Raw genomic sequence first — 16,374 nt, forward strand, 5'->3', positions numbered from 1 at the left:
GGCATGACTGATGGGTGGGGCCTCTCTAGAGAGAACCCTTTTCAGGCTCCTAGCAGTCCATTAACAGCCCTTCCATTTTTTTGTGGAGTGGTACAAATGATTCTGAGTATGGATGGCAAGATATGTGTCCTTTTGATTCATCGGTGTACATGAACCACCCAGGCATTAGTCTCTATACTCTAGAGAGGGAGGGGCTATACAATAATTAGAAAGAGCTGTCTTTACCTTTAATTATGACTACTTAGAAGTTGTAACTAATTATAACTTTATGTTTGTAACTAATGACAAATTTTTGAGCACTTAAAATATAGGCACTTTTTATGCATACAGCATGTATTAATGCATGTAATCCTCACAGCCACCCCTTCAGGTAGGTCATATATTATCCCTCTTTTTATTATAGGGTATTGAGGCACGGAGAGTTTATGGGATTAAATACTGCAGTCTGGACCCTGAGGTTGCACTCTGGACTATGACCCTGCACTGCCTTCTGGTAAGGAGTAGGAAACTCCATGGAACAGGCTGGGGGATCTGCAAGAGACTGGAGGTTCTACAGGGTAAGTTCATTCTGGTAAGAACTTTTCCCTCCTCACCAAGGCCAGAGTTACTGGAGAATACATGGGTTAGAAGCCCAACCAGCAGTTTCAGTATTACCTGGGAACTTTCTAGAAAGGCAAATTCTTAGGCCTTCAGACCTACTGAATCAGAAACTCTAAAGTTGGGGCCCAGAAAACTGTTTCTAACAATCCCCGAGTGGTTCTGATGCATAGTAAAGTTTGAGAACTGTTGGATTTGAGATACATTTCTGGGTAGAGGTGTGGGAGGGATGGAAGGAGGGAGCCTAAAGCTCTTTTCTGAGGTTGTTGGCATCACCAGAGTAACAAATCAGAGCCTGAAATCAAATCCTCAACCTGGGCTGCATTTTAGAATCATCTGGGGTAACTTTTATTTTATTAAAAAATTTTTTTTTAATGTTTGTTTATTTTTGAGACAGAGAGAGACAGAGCATGAACAGGCAAGGGTCAGAGAGAGAGGGAGACACAGAATCTGAAGCAGGCTCCAGGCTCCAAGGTGTTAGCACAGAGCTCGAGGCGGAGCTCCAACTCATGGACTGCGAGATCATGACCTGAGCCGAAGTCAGATGCTCAACCAACTGAGCCATCCAGGCGCCCCATCATCTGGGGTAACTTTTAAAACATATCAGTGCACTGGTTTCACCACAAACCTATTTGATGAGAATCTCTGGGTGACAGAACCTTGCCATCAGTTTTTTAAGAAAAATTTCCCAGGTGATACTAATGTGCAGCCAGGGTTAAGAATCAGTGGTTCTAAAACTTGAAGACGCATCAAAATTTCCTGGAGGGCTTGTTGAACAGAAGCTATTGAGCTCCACTCCCAGAGTTTTTGATTCAGTAGGTCTGGGCTGGAGCCTGAAGATCTGTATTTCAGGTTCCCAAACAATGCTGATGCTGCTGGTCCAGGGACCATACTTTGGAAATCACTGCCTTACATTTTCATCAATAGCCCTAGCAGGTTGAGCAGAGCAGAGGCTCTGGAAACTAAACCCAAAATAGGAACCAGAGGTCCCCCTCCTACTACAGTTAGCTGAGCCAAGCCAATGTGTCTATGATGTGATTGATCTCGATGAAGTGAAAGTTTTAGTTAATTTCCTATATTTTTACCTGCTAGACATATTTATTACTTAAATTTTTAGATGTAAAATTTGTTTTTCCCTAATTACAGTGGCTGCTTGAAATTTGACAAAGAAAGCCTGATTTTCAGAGATTTCTCAGTTTTGTCCCTTAAAGGATTTCCCCTACATGTGAACTTGCAGAATGCAAGTCCTCTGAGGGTAATGCTAAGGTTTGAGTTCTCATTTGAGATCTGTAGTCAGAAATCAGGCTTTTAGAACGTTCATAGTTATGGGGCATTCAACGTAATACTCGTTGCTCAAACAACTTCTGAAAATAGTCCAAGGCAATTTAACTTTTATTTCCTCTATAGAGCTTGTCACCATTTATTAATCTTAATTTCCCTCAGCATCACATGTCAGATGAGAGACTGATTTTTCTCTTCTGTTTCCATAACATTAATATTTAAATGGCAGAGCGTGACACTCATAAACAGCTACGGAGGAGTGGGGTGATATTTCTAGGAAGGAAAACCTAGAATAAGTGCCATATAAAGTCTTTTCCCTTAAAAATGTCCAAAACAAAGCCAAGAAAACATGCAGGTGCACCTTGAAGCACAGAATAGAAAGATGAAGAGGCATTGCCTGTGAAATGAATAATAGTATGTAAAATGAATGACATTGTTTCAGAGATTTCCATTATAAAACTGAAGAAGCACTGGGGAGGTAGAGGCGGAAGGCTGTGCAGGTGGAGATGCTGGCAGAAATCTTTCTACTTTGAACACGAATTCAGCTCACAGAAGAATCCAAAGCACGTTCTCCGCTTGGTTTGTGGCTCCAGGAGGGAATTCAATTTTATTACTTTAGATATCTATTTGGCATCAGTTATGTGCTAGGCTCTGGGCTACAGGTGGCAGGAACACCAAGATGGATGAGGCAAAACCTTAACCTTCAAGCAGCTGGTAGAGAGGATCAGGCATAAGCCCTAGTCCCAGGAGACCTGCGCTAAGGAGAGATGTAAACAAAGTGGTGGGGCACATCCCAGAGGGCAGAGGGGGGATTAGGAAGGCATTGAAAGGAGTTTTGAAAGACAAGAGTCTTAACAAATGTAGATCAGAGATTTGGGTAAAGGGAGCAGTACTGATTCACTGTACATTTCCAAAGTATTCACTGAGCTCTTACCTCATGTCAGGTACTACCCCGGGTTCTAGGGATGTCAACATGAATAAGATTTTTTTCCTGCCCTCAAGGAGTGGGGAAAATAGGCAAGGTCAATTATAGTAAGGCAAAGGCTTCCTGAAGGAAGTGATGTCTAGGCTGAGTCCTAAAGGGTGAGTGGAGGTTAACCAGGAAATGATGGAAGGAAGTGGAGAAGGGAAAGCACTCTATTCAGAGAGGGAAGAGCAGGTACAAAACCTTGAAGAGAGGGTGTATCAGGCATTTGTGGAACTGCAAGGCCCCCCCCCCCCCGGGGGGGGGGGGAAGCATAGAGTGTTAGAGCGAGGAGAACAGGAGATGAGGCTGATGTGGTATGGGGGCCAGAGCAAAAAAGGCCTGGCTTTTGGATATTTGCCCATGCAAAGCGTTTAGGTTTTTCCTATAAATTATGGGGAACCATTAGAGGATTTTAATTTGGGCACTGTATGACCAGATTTAAAGTTTAGAGAGACTGGCATGGAAGAGGGTTTGGTAGAAGGCAAGACAAGATGCAGGTGATGGTTTAGGAACTTATGACAGTAGGACAGGTGTGACATGATGGGGGTTGGTAGACTGGGTGGAAAGGGGGTTAGGTTAACAAACTAGAGCCAATAGACTAGTTGTCTGAGAGGGTGTGTGGTAGGAGAGAATAAAAAATGACTCCAAGTTTTTTGGTATGGGCCACATAGATGGTAGCACCACTAGAAAGTTAGAAAATAAAAGAAGAGTAGGCATCAGTTGAGAAATGAGATTAGATGGTGAGTTATGGGCACATTGAATTTGAGGCACTTGTGGAACATTCAGATCAAGAAGTACAAAATTCACAGTTGGATGCATGAGTCAATATAGAGATCTAGATAGCAGTTGAAGCCATGGGAGTAGAAGAGATCACCCAGGATGAGAGTGCAGAATGAGAAGGAATAATGAAAGATATTTCTATTGCCATTTCTTTCTTTTTTAAATGTTTATTTATTTAAAGTTTTATTTATTTATTTATTTATTTATTTATTTATTTATTTATTTATAGAACACACATAGAGGAAGGGCAGAGAGAGGGAGAGAGAGAATCCAAAGCAGGCTCTCCACTGTCAGCATGGGCAGCCTGACGTGGGGCTCAAACTCACAAACTGTGAGATCATGACCTGAGCTGAAACTGAGAGTCGGATGCTCAACTGCTCAACTGACTGAGCCACCCAGGCACCCGTTACCATTTCTTTTTAACACTATATTCATGATTCTGGACAGTTCAATAAAGTAAGAAAAGGATATTAGAGGCATAGGGATTAGAAAGGAGGAAATAAAACAGTTAGAAAAACCCAATTACTCTACCGACAAATTATTGGAAAATATATGAGAGTTTCGTAAGGTGTCTGGGTATAAGATTAATATGAAAATAAGTTGTGTTCCTCTATACCAGTAAAAACTATAAAACAAAATTAAAGAGAAAACGACATCTACAAAATTAAAATAGATTAAAATCCAAATAGATTAAAAAAACCAAGTATCTAAGAGTAACTTAGCATTGGATGTGAAAGATCTCTAGGGGAAAATTACAAAACCTTATTAAAAAATGTTAAAGAAGACCATGAGGGGCTCAGTCGGTTAAGCGTCCGACTACAGCTCAGGTCATGATCTCACAGTTCCTGAGTTTGAGCCCCGCATTGGGCTCACTGCTGTCGGCACAGAACTTGCTTCAGATCCTCTGTTCCCTTCACTTTCTGCCCCTCCTCCCCCATCTCTCTAAAAAATAAAATAAAACATTAAAAAGCAGACCTAGATAAAAAGGAAGATACTATGTTCATGGGTAAGACATACTTAATACCATAAAGATTTTAATTATTATCTGTAGGTTCAATATATTTCCAATAAAACCCCCAGGTTTTTCATGGTATTTGATAAAGTGATTCCAAAATTCATATGAAGGGGTAGAGGGCCAAGAGTAGTAAGGTTATTTCTGAAAAGCAAGAGCAAGGAGGAAGGACTATGTAGATTGGTATGGGGATAGACAAATGGACCAGAGGAATAGGTTAGGGAACCACAGATGAAACCTCAGAGTGGGTGTGTGTGTGTGTGACCGATGTGGCATATCAGAACAGTAAAAGAAAAAGAGTGATCAGTAAATGGAGCTGGAAAAAAGTACTTATCTACTATTTATATGGAAAAAGATGACATTGGATTCTTGCTTCATACTATATCAACTCCAAATAGATTCAAAATTGAAAGATACCTTAAAGAAAATTGAAAGATAAGTTATAAACAGGTAAAATACTGAAAATATATAGAGCTGCAAAGGATTAACATTAAAAAATGTAAATAACTCCTACAAATCATTAAGAAAAGTGCATGTACACACACACACACCAGTAGAAAAATGAAAAAAACAAATGAATAGAAAAAAATCACCATATGACCAATAAACTTGTAAAGGCATGTTTAACATCATTAGTGAACAGAACAATGCAAATAAGAACCATGATGAGATATCATTTCACATCTATTTAATTGGGTAAAAATGAAAATGTCTGACAATGCCAAGTAGGCTTGCAATAACTCTGGGAAAGAGTTTGACATAATCTCCTGAAGGTGAACATGCAATCAGTTCAGAAAAGGGTTTAGCATTGTCTTTTAAAGTTGAATATTTACATTTCCTATTGCTCAGCAATTAATTTCCTAGGTATGTATCCAAGAAAAACTCTTGTCCCATGCATAACAAGATTCAACTACAAGAATGATCATAGCAGCATTGTTCACAATAGCCCAAACCTGGAAACAACCTAAATGCCCAACATTAGTAGAGTAGGGAGCAAATGGTAAAATATTCCCATGACATAATATTGTCTGTTATTATCTAAAAACAAATGAACCACAGTAACTTGCAACAATATGGATGAATCTAAGTATCATCAGGTTAAGAAAAAAAGTAGTCTTCCAAAGGTTACTTACAGTATGATACCCCTTTTAAAAATAAAGTTAAAAACAGTAATATATATACACATATACATATGCCTTGTATATGTAATTTATATTCTACATGTACATATATAATACATGTAAATGCAATAAAATTATATACAAAGGAAAGGAAGGGAATGAAATTGGGATTCAAAAGGATGCTTATATCTCAGGTGGGGAAAGTAAACAGGAAGATGGAATGAGGGGTGGGGGGAAGCATATGGTTAGATTTAGATCCCTGTCAAAGTTCCACGTTTTTGGGGGGGGGGGGTGGTGCATTCATGAATGCTTCACACATTATTTAAAATAACTAAATAAAAGTAGCTCAGGCATGGACCTATGATGAGAGGATCATCAATCAAGGATTATGTTGAATCCAATTCTGTGCATCTGTGGTCCAATTAGAGAAAAATAATTTTCTTGAATGAATGAATGAATGAATGAATAGAAAATCATCAGTGACAGTGATCAGAGAGAAACCTGGTGTAGGCAGATCTTTACTACACTACTGAATTCTTTAACAGGATGTACTTACTTGCTGGGGCATCTCTTTGGGGAATTACAAGTGAATCAAGGAAATTTTGGAAAAATAAGTTATTAGGGTAGGTTTTGCCTTGCCTAAAAATGTTCCTACGTTATTCCTAAAAATTATACCATCTATCATCCCTTTATAACTTTAGGAATGCAGTCCTTTTATGCTTTCTTCTTACATTTTTTCTGTGCCATTAAAGTGAGCTGCTATTTGGATGATTTGCAACTGAGTTATATGATCTAAGTTCCGTGGACCAAAGGAGACCTATTTAAAGCACAAGATTTCTATTTTAAATTGTTTAAAATAGATAAAGCATACAGAGAATTAACAACACCCCAAATTTCTAGTATGATACTTTAAGAGTATTTTAAATTTTATACAAATCATTTTCCTCCTATATTTATCAATTAAAATTTCATCCAACTTGAATTCTATCCCCAGAGTGTTATTAGACTCTTTCTCTCTCATCCTGAATCTTGTAAGTTGCAGCTCGACTGTTTAGTTGAACCACCCGCTGTGGCCTGCCCACTTCATGTGACCAGCAGAGACCCCAATAATGGGATTTTCCAGTTACCTGGAAGTGCAGGTAACAGTGGTTGACTGTTGACCCAACTTTATGAGAACAATTCAGAAATGGTTTTCTTGTTACTCAGCAACACCTGCCCTTTACCTGCCCTAAAGAGTTGTTCAAAATGATGATGGTTAGTAATGAAAACTCTTCTGAGGGACACATCCTTAAACATCCATCATGTCATTTGTCCCCACAGCTTCCTTTCAAGTAGGAACTTTTTTTCTCATTAACTCTAATGAGTTAATTCACACACTTTTGCCTCTGATTTTCCCATTTTGAGGCAGAAATGTCTTGGGGGGTGGAAACCATGCTGTGTGTGATGGGGGTCAGAACACTCTTCTGGATGTGAACGTTCTCATAGCTACACACTCCTTGGTTCTAAAGTCTTCTCCCATTAAAAAAAAAGCCAGTTGGTCACCAGCTGTTGTTTCTATTGCTCCAAAATTGTGCCTGGACGTTTGGGCTTGAGATAGAACTATATCCTTTTGCTAATTTCTTCCCTTTTTCCCAGTTAGTAAAGTTTCTGAGGCAGAGCCATAAAATGTAAGGATCTTAATAGAGCATAACACAGGTACTCTGACCTCACTTTCACAAATTCCCAAATTTCCACAATGAAATCTCTTTTAAACCACACTTAGATTTCATTTCAAATGTTCTCTTGTCAAGGATAAGCTTTCTTTCAGATAATGACAATGCAAACTTAATTTCCAAGACAGATAAAATGTTCCACTAGATCATAAGCCCCTGGAGGAGAAGGTGCTTCATATGACCGTGTCCTTGGAGCCTAGCACCTGGCATGGTATATAGTCAATTTTAGAGACTGGAGGTGAGGTTTTGGGCTAATGTGATGATTTGATAGCCTGGATATTCAAATCATGCTCTGTCAATCTTCCCTGTCTTCCCAAGGTCTTCCTGGGAAGCTATTAAGCTTGCTCCTCAGGCAAGCAACCTAAATACCAGTTTAGGATTCTGCGATGAAACTGGCAAAGAGACATGGCTCAGATCTGAGGAGAAAGTGGGACCTCTCACCTCTCTGTCAGCCCCTAACTTGAATCTTAGGGCCATGATACTCGGGCATGGCTGTGCAGAGATAGAAACAAAGAGCAGATAAAGGTGGCTTGTCCCAAGAGTGATTCGGAGGACATTTTCCAGCCAGGTCTCAGAGAAGAAGAAGACTAAATTATGGTGGCTGACCCACTTCTAGTATCAGGACCTACATGAGTCTGAGGCCAAAAGGCGAGCACTACACCTGGGTGCTGATTTTAGAGCAAAATAATCCTGTCTGCTAGACAAAAGTGGCCCCACCGACTGTCCTGATCAATAAGATTAGCAATTCCTCCTCTTTAAAGGGAGAGCTGATAAGAGAAGCTGAATAGGAACAAAAATGGTGAAGTCCTCTCTCCCTTGCTGAGCATTCAGTACATGTTTGTTAAAAGAATGAATGAAGTCAAGTGGTGTTGCTAAGGAGTTGTTACTAAGAGAGATACCATTTGCATGCAAATTTTATGTTATTAGCAACTAGGACCCTCTAGCAAGGAGGGTAATGGGAAGGGCCACTATATCACTTTTCTGAATAGGATGTGGATGGAGAGGAATTCCACCAGTATTGTGCAAAAGCCTGAAGAAGGAGCTTGGCTTTAGTTATGTTATGTTTAAGACTATGATGTCAGGTAGACAAGTTCTGGAGACACTATCGAAACAGGAACGAATTTTCATGTGAAAGTTCAGAATATTGGATTTCCTCTTCACTTTGCCAGTCCAGTCCCTTTTTCCCCACAAATGGAAGAAAAAATCCAGGCCCTAGTTTCTAAGAGATGCCAAACTGAGCCAGAGCTAGTAATGTTTGGCTTCCACATTTCAAAAGCTAATAGAAACTGGAGACAAGTTGGGAAATAATATGCACATTTGCATAAATGTTGGGAATATTGCATAAAAAGTTGGGAAGTACTTGGAATGGAAAATTATACCATTCAAAGGAGAGGGTAGGGGCAGCTCTATCTCTTTAAGAGAGTCTTTATCTCAGCTAAAACACAGTAGAGGAAAAGGTCTGACGTTGCATGAAGATAAATTTAAGATTGGGAGAACTTTTTGACATAAGGATTATAAAAAATCAGAAAATCCACTTGTATATTCCCACCTCAAAGCATGGTGTCTATGAGATGATAGAAAATGTTTTCTCATTGAATGACCAGGTCATGGAATTGCCATTCTTGAAGACTTTTATGACCAGCACATGATGCTTTGCATTTTTGATGGAATAGTGACGATTGAGCAGATGATTTCTCACCTCCCATCCAGCTCCTTAAGTCTACAAATGGCCCGAATTGGTTGATTGGTTACTCCAGGAGACCCTAAAGAGTATCTAGAAGCCACAGGTAATCTCTTCTTTGCAGCACGAATCCACACTCCCACCCTGGTTTTCCACCAGAAACATTTAGACTTTCATCTCTATTGGAAAATTGCTGTCATTGTTTCCTTTCTATGTGCCGTTATTTATTCTAATCACTGAGGCTGTGTTACTCAGGTCCCTCTGATACACTTCAATGCAAGTTATACATGTGCAGCTAGGAGGGGAGAATGAACCTCTAAACTGTAGTCAAATTGGTTTCCTAAATGATGCTGCACGTTTTAACTGGAATTTGTGTAGTATTCTAGTGGAAAAAAAAGGTGGGGGTGGAGGGAAGGGTTCCTTTGGTTTTCAGGCTGTTAACTGTAATTAGCCTGGTTTCTGAGATGTAATTATCTTGCAATCTCAAAGCAAACACCCTAGAGGAAATTGCACTGTTAAAGACAGCATGGCATTAAAAATAAATTATTACCCCAGTGCCTGCTATTGCTGCTTATGCTTTGTGATTTGTCAGAGTTTCCGTTAGCAAGAGCTTGTTTAAGGCTGGAGATGTGCAGCCATGTTGCCACTGTTTGTTCTAGAGAGGTGGGAGGTGTGGTTTGCTTAGTTATAATAGAGTGATTGTCCCACTCACCAGAATGGCTCAGAGGTCAAGGAAATAGAGCTCTGGGAGGCCTCTTTAGCAGTGGACATTGATGAGTGAGTAGAGTGGGACACCATAATCCAAAGATCAGGCAATTCAAGCTCTCCATAAAGAAAAATTAACTTGTTTGGAGATGACTGAGAGGAAACAAGTGAAATTCCAGTTATTTTAGGGACAAACACTGAGGGATCATGAATCATTGTCACGAATCCTAGCACCTGGAAAGACCTTACTGTGAGGTTTGGAATCCGAGACTTGTAGGTTTGAACATACGATTGTGCAGGTGGTGTGCTCCACAAAAGCTCCCCCACTGAGGTGATAACAGAAGGCTGACATCCCACCAGTGCCCCCTGACCAAACTTTGTGTCCATGGAGCTGCACCCAGTCAGAGGGAAGCACACATTTTCCCAATTTGTCTATTCCATGGGAATGCTTTACAGAATTTATCTGACCAGAATAATTGTACCATACTTTTATGTGAGTTCTATAGGGTAAAACTTCACAGCCCCTTAGCACTTTATCTTTGCTGTTAATTTAGTGCTGGGGCTGGCATATCTATCTATCTATCTATCTATCTATCTATCTATCTATCTCTCAGAAGGAAAAAGGGGCAGGGGACCCTATAGAATTTGGAGTTGAAGATATGATAGTATAAAAAGGGAAGATATGGCCATAGTGAGGTATATAGAAGGATGAAAGAGGAGTGTGGGGGGATTTCAATAATTCAAAGAAGGCTTGGACTAACTGGAAATTTTTACTTTTCTTCCATTGGGCCAAGCTGCTTTGGGTTGGAAGTAATTTGACTAACTGGAATCCACAGATTTTTATTAATAAAACTTCATTTTGGCCCATATCACTCATTCATATCTCTGATGTTTTACTAAATGAATTATGAAATGGAAGGCAAAGTAAGTCTACCCAGGTTGATATCTCACCATCAGGAATATAAAGATAAATTTTCTCAGAGCTATTAATTGAGGGTTATTAACAAAATATACAAAAAATATCCACTCTAGTTTTATGAATTTTAACTAGAGTAGAATGTATGCCCAAAGATCATTTCTTAGGTTGCTATAACTCTGCGAGTGATTTCACCACATTGGCTCAATAGATGCCTTATTGGGTTCTTAAAGGCTAAAGGGCAAGAGGAAAGTTCACAATTTCCCTTTCAAAAAGTTTTGTGTCAGTATTTAAAAGTTTGAAAAGAATTTCTTGGTTTCAAGCCCAAAACTTTTTTTCTTCTTTTTTTTGGGTAACTTCTTTGAAAACAGAAATTCTTGGTAAACAAAAAAGTGACCTTACTAATTTAACTCTCAATTAATAAATAACATTGCTCATCTAATAATATGAACAACCGTGCAAATTATAATGTATTCTTTTCAGACTTTAGAGGGGATATATATGAGGATTTCCATTTATGGCAAGTTGGTGAACTAATTAGTTGGTGAAGCCGAAAATTTCTCTCGACAACAACAACAACAACAATAACAACAACAAAACAACACTAGAATGTTGAATAAAATGGAATGGAATGAACACCCTAAATGCATTGCAGAATTTTCTGGAGGTTAGGAAAGGAAAGACTCAGGGACCAAAACATGAAAAAGAAATAGAAAATTAGAATGGCAAATGTACATTCAGTTCAGCTGCCCTGGAATGTGTTGCCAGTCTCAATAAGCAGTGACTTCAGTTTAAAGACCACAAGAAGTTGAGGCCCTGGGCATTCTTACAGCAAGATGTTTGAGCTGAAGCCCCTCTCCCCCTAAAAAGCCTTCAAAGGGCTGCACTCTCAGTAAAATGGTGACTGAAAAGTTACTGGGAAAAAACAAAGCAAAAAAACCCCAAGAACCCTATAAAAATACCCAGCTGGCTTTGCTTAGTGGGGAAAAATGTCTCATGAGAATTCATAAGGACAATCCTATTGTCCTTACTTTCATGCTCCAGGAAATCCAAGAAAAGAAATTAACATGAAATTGGTTCCAGACTAGCAGCACCTATGGAGCACCACTCTGGAAGGACATCCCTTAAATTCGATTGCACAAGATTTCTACAGCTAAAGTCCTGCCAAACTCAAGATCATGCTTCAAAATTACCATATATGCAAGGAACCAATCCACCACAAGTGGACAACCCACTACAAGGGACAAAAGAATTAAGTCCCTAAGGCTTCAGATAATGGAATTACTGGACATATTCTCTAAGTAAAGTTGTTTAAATTGATTAAAGACACAAAAGAAAGAATAAAAAATATAATAAAGAAATAGAGCATATATAATTATCAGCCAGTTTTATACAGAATAAAATAGAACATCTAGAGATTAAACTATAAAACTGAAACTAAAAACTCAAAAGGCAAGGTAAATAGTAGATTAGGCAGAGATGAAGAATGAACTGGAAGTGAACTGGAAGATATTCAAAGAGAGATTAGAAAGAAGGAAAATATGAAAACAAGGTTAAGAGACATGGAAATATAATGAAAAAGACTGAGAAATGGAAAATAAGATTTTTTTTGAGGACACAGTAGAAAGAATGAGAGAAAGATAATACTAGAAGAGCTAACGCCTTGAGAATTTTCCAAAATGTTGAAAGACATGAATTTCTAAATCCAGGAAATATAATAAATGTCAAACACTTTTATTTTTTAGTAAAAATAATTCCCTGTTCAGATACATATTGATTAAACTTGAAAACCTCAAAGACAAAGACAAAAATATAAAAGCAACCATAAAGCAAATAAAGACTACTTACTAAGGAAGGAAATTAGCCTGAGAGCAGACCTCATCAAAGAGACTATAGAAACCAGGGGACAGTGGAATAACTTCTTTTACATGCTAAAAGAAAATAATTATCAATCTAGAATTTTAAATTCAGCTTCATTATGATTCCATATGAAGGTGACTGTCTTTATAAACATTTTCAGATAAAACCAGAGACAATTTACCGCTAAGAGAACTTTGCTAAAGGATTTTCCAAAATGAAGGTGCTCAATCTGGCTACACATTAGAATCATCAGAAGACACTTACAAAATACTGATACCTGTGTTATACCCCTAGAGTTTAGATTTAATCCTTCTGCAGTACAGACTGGGAACTGGGATTTAAAAAATATCCCTACGTGATTCTAGTGTGATGTCAACTTTGAGAACCACTTGTATAAAAAGGATGCACTTCATGAAGAGTGAAATTGAGCCCAAGAAATAATGATGCACAAACAGCTTGGGGGATGGGCAAAATAGATAAAGGGGATTAAAAGGTGCAAACTTCTCATTATAAAATAAATAAATCACAGAGAGGAAAAGTGCAGCATAAGGAATATAGTCAACAATATTGTAGTAATATTGCGTGGTGCACATGGTGACCACACTTACTGTGCTGAACATTGAGTAAGTTATAGGATTGTTGCATCAGTATTTTGTACACCTAAAACTAATGTAACATTATATGTCAGTTATACTTCAATAAAAAAACCCGAAAACAAAAACAAAAACGAAACAAACCCAAGTAGTTGTTAAACATGTGGATAAATCTAAATATTCCTTGACTGGGTAAAGAAATAAAAGTATTGATTAAGAATATGAAAGTATCATAGAATAGATTACTGGACAGAAATAACAAAGGAATAAAGGGAGGGGATTAGAAATTTAAGGCATTTAAGGTCCTTTTTATTACTCAGAAGAAGGGTAGCTACATTAACTTTAAGGAGCCATGTTAAGAATTTAAGGGAAATACTAAAAGAGTAGGGATGTAATATGTAATTTCTAAACTGGAAGAGGTATTAATTTGTCAGGAGTGTGAAAAGGGGTTGTAGAATGTAGGGAGGTCTGTAACAAATTTAATGACATATTAGGCACATGGCGATAAGGACTCTGGAAAGCAAGGCAATGGAAACAGGAGGGGGTGAGACAGTTGCAGGAGATCCTACAAATTAAGAACTGATGTGACCTGGTGACTAATTTGCTAAGGGTATGTTGGAGGAGGAGAGGGAGAGACACACACCTTCACTCTCAATATGGCACATCAAGGTGTTTAGTCAAGGTGAGAGACTAACTCTGGCTCATATAAAGGGGATTGTTTGTATTGAAGCCATATTCAAAGCAAACCTTTAAATGGAGAAGACCTAGAACTTCCTTCCAAAGACTTAGCTTACATCCCAAGCTTGCCTTTTCATTGTTGGGTATAAGTGCCTAACATGTCATCACTTATACAACTCTAACTTTATTTTTTAGGTAAAATAGAAATTTAGAACTGTTATAAAAAGAAAAACAAAAAAGGCTTCCAGGTGAGAATACCTTCATTGTTTTCATTGTCTACTTTAAATATCGTATGACTTCATCCAGATTCATGGTGGACCTGCGGTGGATTACAAATGGCTGCAAATTCTTTGACACTCCTTTCATTGAGAGATGAGGTCCATTTTCTGGCCGTTGAATCTGGGCTGGTTTGTGACAGCCTTGATGAATGGAGTATGAGTGTAAGAGACGCCATGCATTTCTAGATCTTCTGTCTAAGGGGACTGGTAGCATCTGCCTTGGTCTCTTGGGAGCCCTGAGTCAGGATGCAAGAAACCCAACCACCCAGAGGTCTCTATGCTGTGAGAAGCTCAAGCCACATGGGGAGAACCTGGAGGAGAAAACTCCATGTGGAGAGAGAAGCCAAGGAACATTGAGGTGCCACACGTGTGAGTGAAGAAACTATCTTGTAGGTGGATCATCCTGTCCCAGCTGCCACAGCGGAAAATATGCAGATCAGAGGGGAAGTGCCCAGCTGAGCTCTTCCTGCATTCCTCATGTACTATACCAAATAACAGCAAACAAGAAGGTTGTTTCAGGTCACTCAGTTTGTGGGTAATGTGTTAGCCAGCAATAGAGAATCAGAACAAGTTTGCTTCTTTAGAAGACTAATGATACAGGGACCCCAGATCTCATTGTTATGACTTCCCACTGCCACTTGCCTTCTTTTGTCTTTTCCCCTATTTTTCACTCTCTCTCTTTACTCTTCAAGCTTTTACTCTCATTGCAAACACAGCTCAAAACATTTCCTCCCATGATTTTGCTTTTGCGTCAGTCTATTGGAGTGTCTTCCGTTCTTCTCATTGGAAGATTTGCCTTTCTCACCACTTGTAGTTCCAGTTTTATATACTACAGTCTTACTATATTACCCCAGTAGGATGAATCAGAATTTGTGGAAAAGAAATTATGGTTTTTTTTTTAAATTTTTGCTTATAATACAGACATTTTTAAAGGAATGTGGTTTTTGCTTGTAGATAACACAACAATCCACACTAACTGCTAAGTGCTTTTAAGCTGGCATTCGTCTAAGCCCGCTTTAATGAACAGATAACTCATTTATAATTAGCAGTGCCAATTAATTGGCATGCAAACAATTAAGGTGATTAAAGTGCTAAAGTTCTTAAGAACAGTTTTTCCTAAGTAGGTTATAGACAAACCCTCCCTGACCCTGCATCTTGTTTACATGATTAAATTGCTGAGGAAGCCTTTATGTACAGATAGCACATGAGGAAATTTTAACTCAGCCTTGGTCAGATAGCCCTGATTTTGAATAAGTGAGTCCCATCTATGAAGAATTTATTGGGCTCTGATTTTCCAAATCAATAGTTTTTTTAAAAAAGTTTAAATTACGTACGTTTGTTGGCATCCTGCCAACTCATTCTCTACAATAATCACCACCCAAGGGCCTCTGCAAATCTGAAGCACTCAAAATCCCACCCAGATCACTTTTCTGTGCTAGTTCTTACATCTTTCTTATATCCTAGAAAATGGATAGAAGGCTGTGAGGTTTTATTTTAGATGGCTATGACTTGCTTCTAATAGAATGTACCAGAAATGACATTGTGTGATTTCTAAGGCTAAACCAAAAAAGACATTGCTGTTCCTGCCTGGTCTGCTTGGACACCTGCTTTTGAGGCTCTGGGCTGCCACGTTAAACTGTCTACCCCCTTGAGGCTGCCACTCTGTGAGGAAACCCAGGTCACATGGAGGGGCCTATAGAGGTGCTCTGGTTGACAGCTCCAGCTGGGATCCCAGGTAGCAGCCAGCATCAACACCAGACATGAGTGAAAATGCCCGAGGATGGTTCCAGACCCCAGCCACTGAGTCACCTCCAGCCTTCACGTCTTCCCAGCTGAGGCTCCAGACATGCTGGAGCAGAGACAAGCCATCTCTGCTGTGCTCGTTCCAAATCTCCAACCCACAAAAGCTGTGATCATAATAAAATAGCTGCTGTTTTATTCTACTGTATCTGTATTTGATTTGTATTTGTATTTGATTTGATTTATATTTGTATTTGTATTCTACATATAGTAGATTACTGATTATGTAGCAGTAGTAATTGGAAGAAAAGCTTTTTCTTTCTCCACTTAAGGCTCTATACAATGCCCACCTCCATTTTTTCCCCCATTCACATGCTCTTTTGGTTTCTGTTTTACCCTTAAATGTCTCACTCTACACTGTGTTTACTGGCTTTTAATGAAATTCCCCTCCAG

At 38.8% G+C, this 16,374-nt stretch overlaps 1 long non-coding RNA gene across 2 annotated transcripts; it reads left to right on the forward strand.

Moving 5' to 3' along the window:
- Positions 1 to 307: 307 nt before the first annotated feature.
- Positions 308 to 16,129, forward strand: LOC128315299 (uncharacterized). Of its 2 annotated transcripts, XR_008297979.1 has the most exons (4): positions 308 to 557; positions 995 to 1,183; positions 9,075 to 9,257; positions 14,099 to 16,129. It is a non-coding gene; the product is annotated as an uncharacterized LOC128315299 (long non-coding RNA). The 2 variants fall into 2 exon arrangements; XR_008297980.1 differs by lacking the exon at positions 995 to 1,183.
- Positions 16,130 to 16,374: the final 245 nt, after the last annotated feature.

Source organism: Acinonyx jubatus, chromosome C2, assembly GCF_027475565.1.
Source record: "Acinonyx jubatus isolate Ajub_Pintada_27869175 chromosome C2, VMU_Ajub_asm_v1.0, whole genome shotgun sequence".
NCBI classification, from domain to species: Eukaryota; Metazoa; Chordata; class Mammalia; order Carnivora; family Felidae; genus Acinonyx; species Acinonyx jubatus.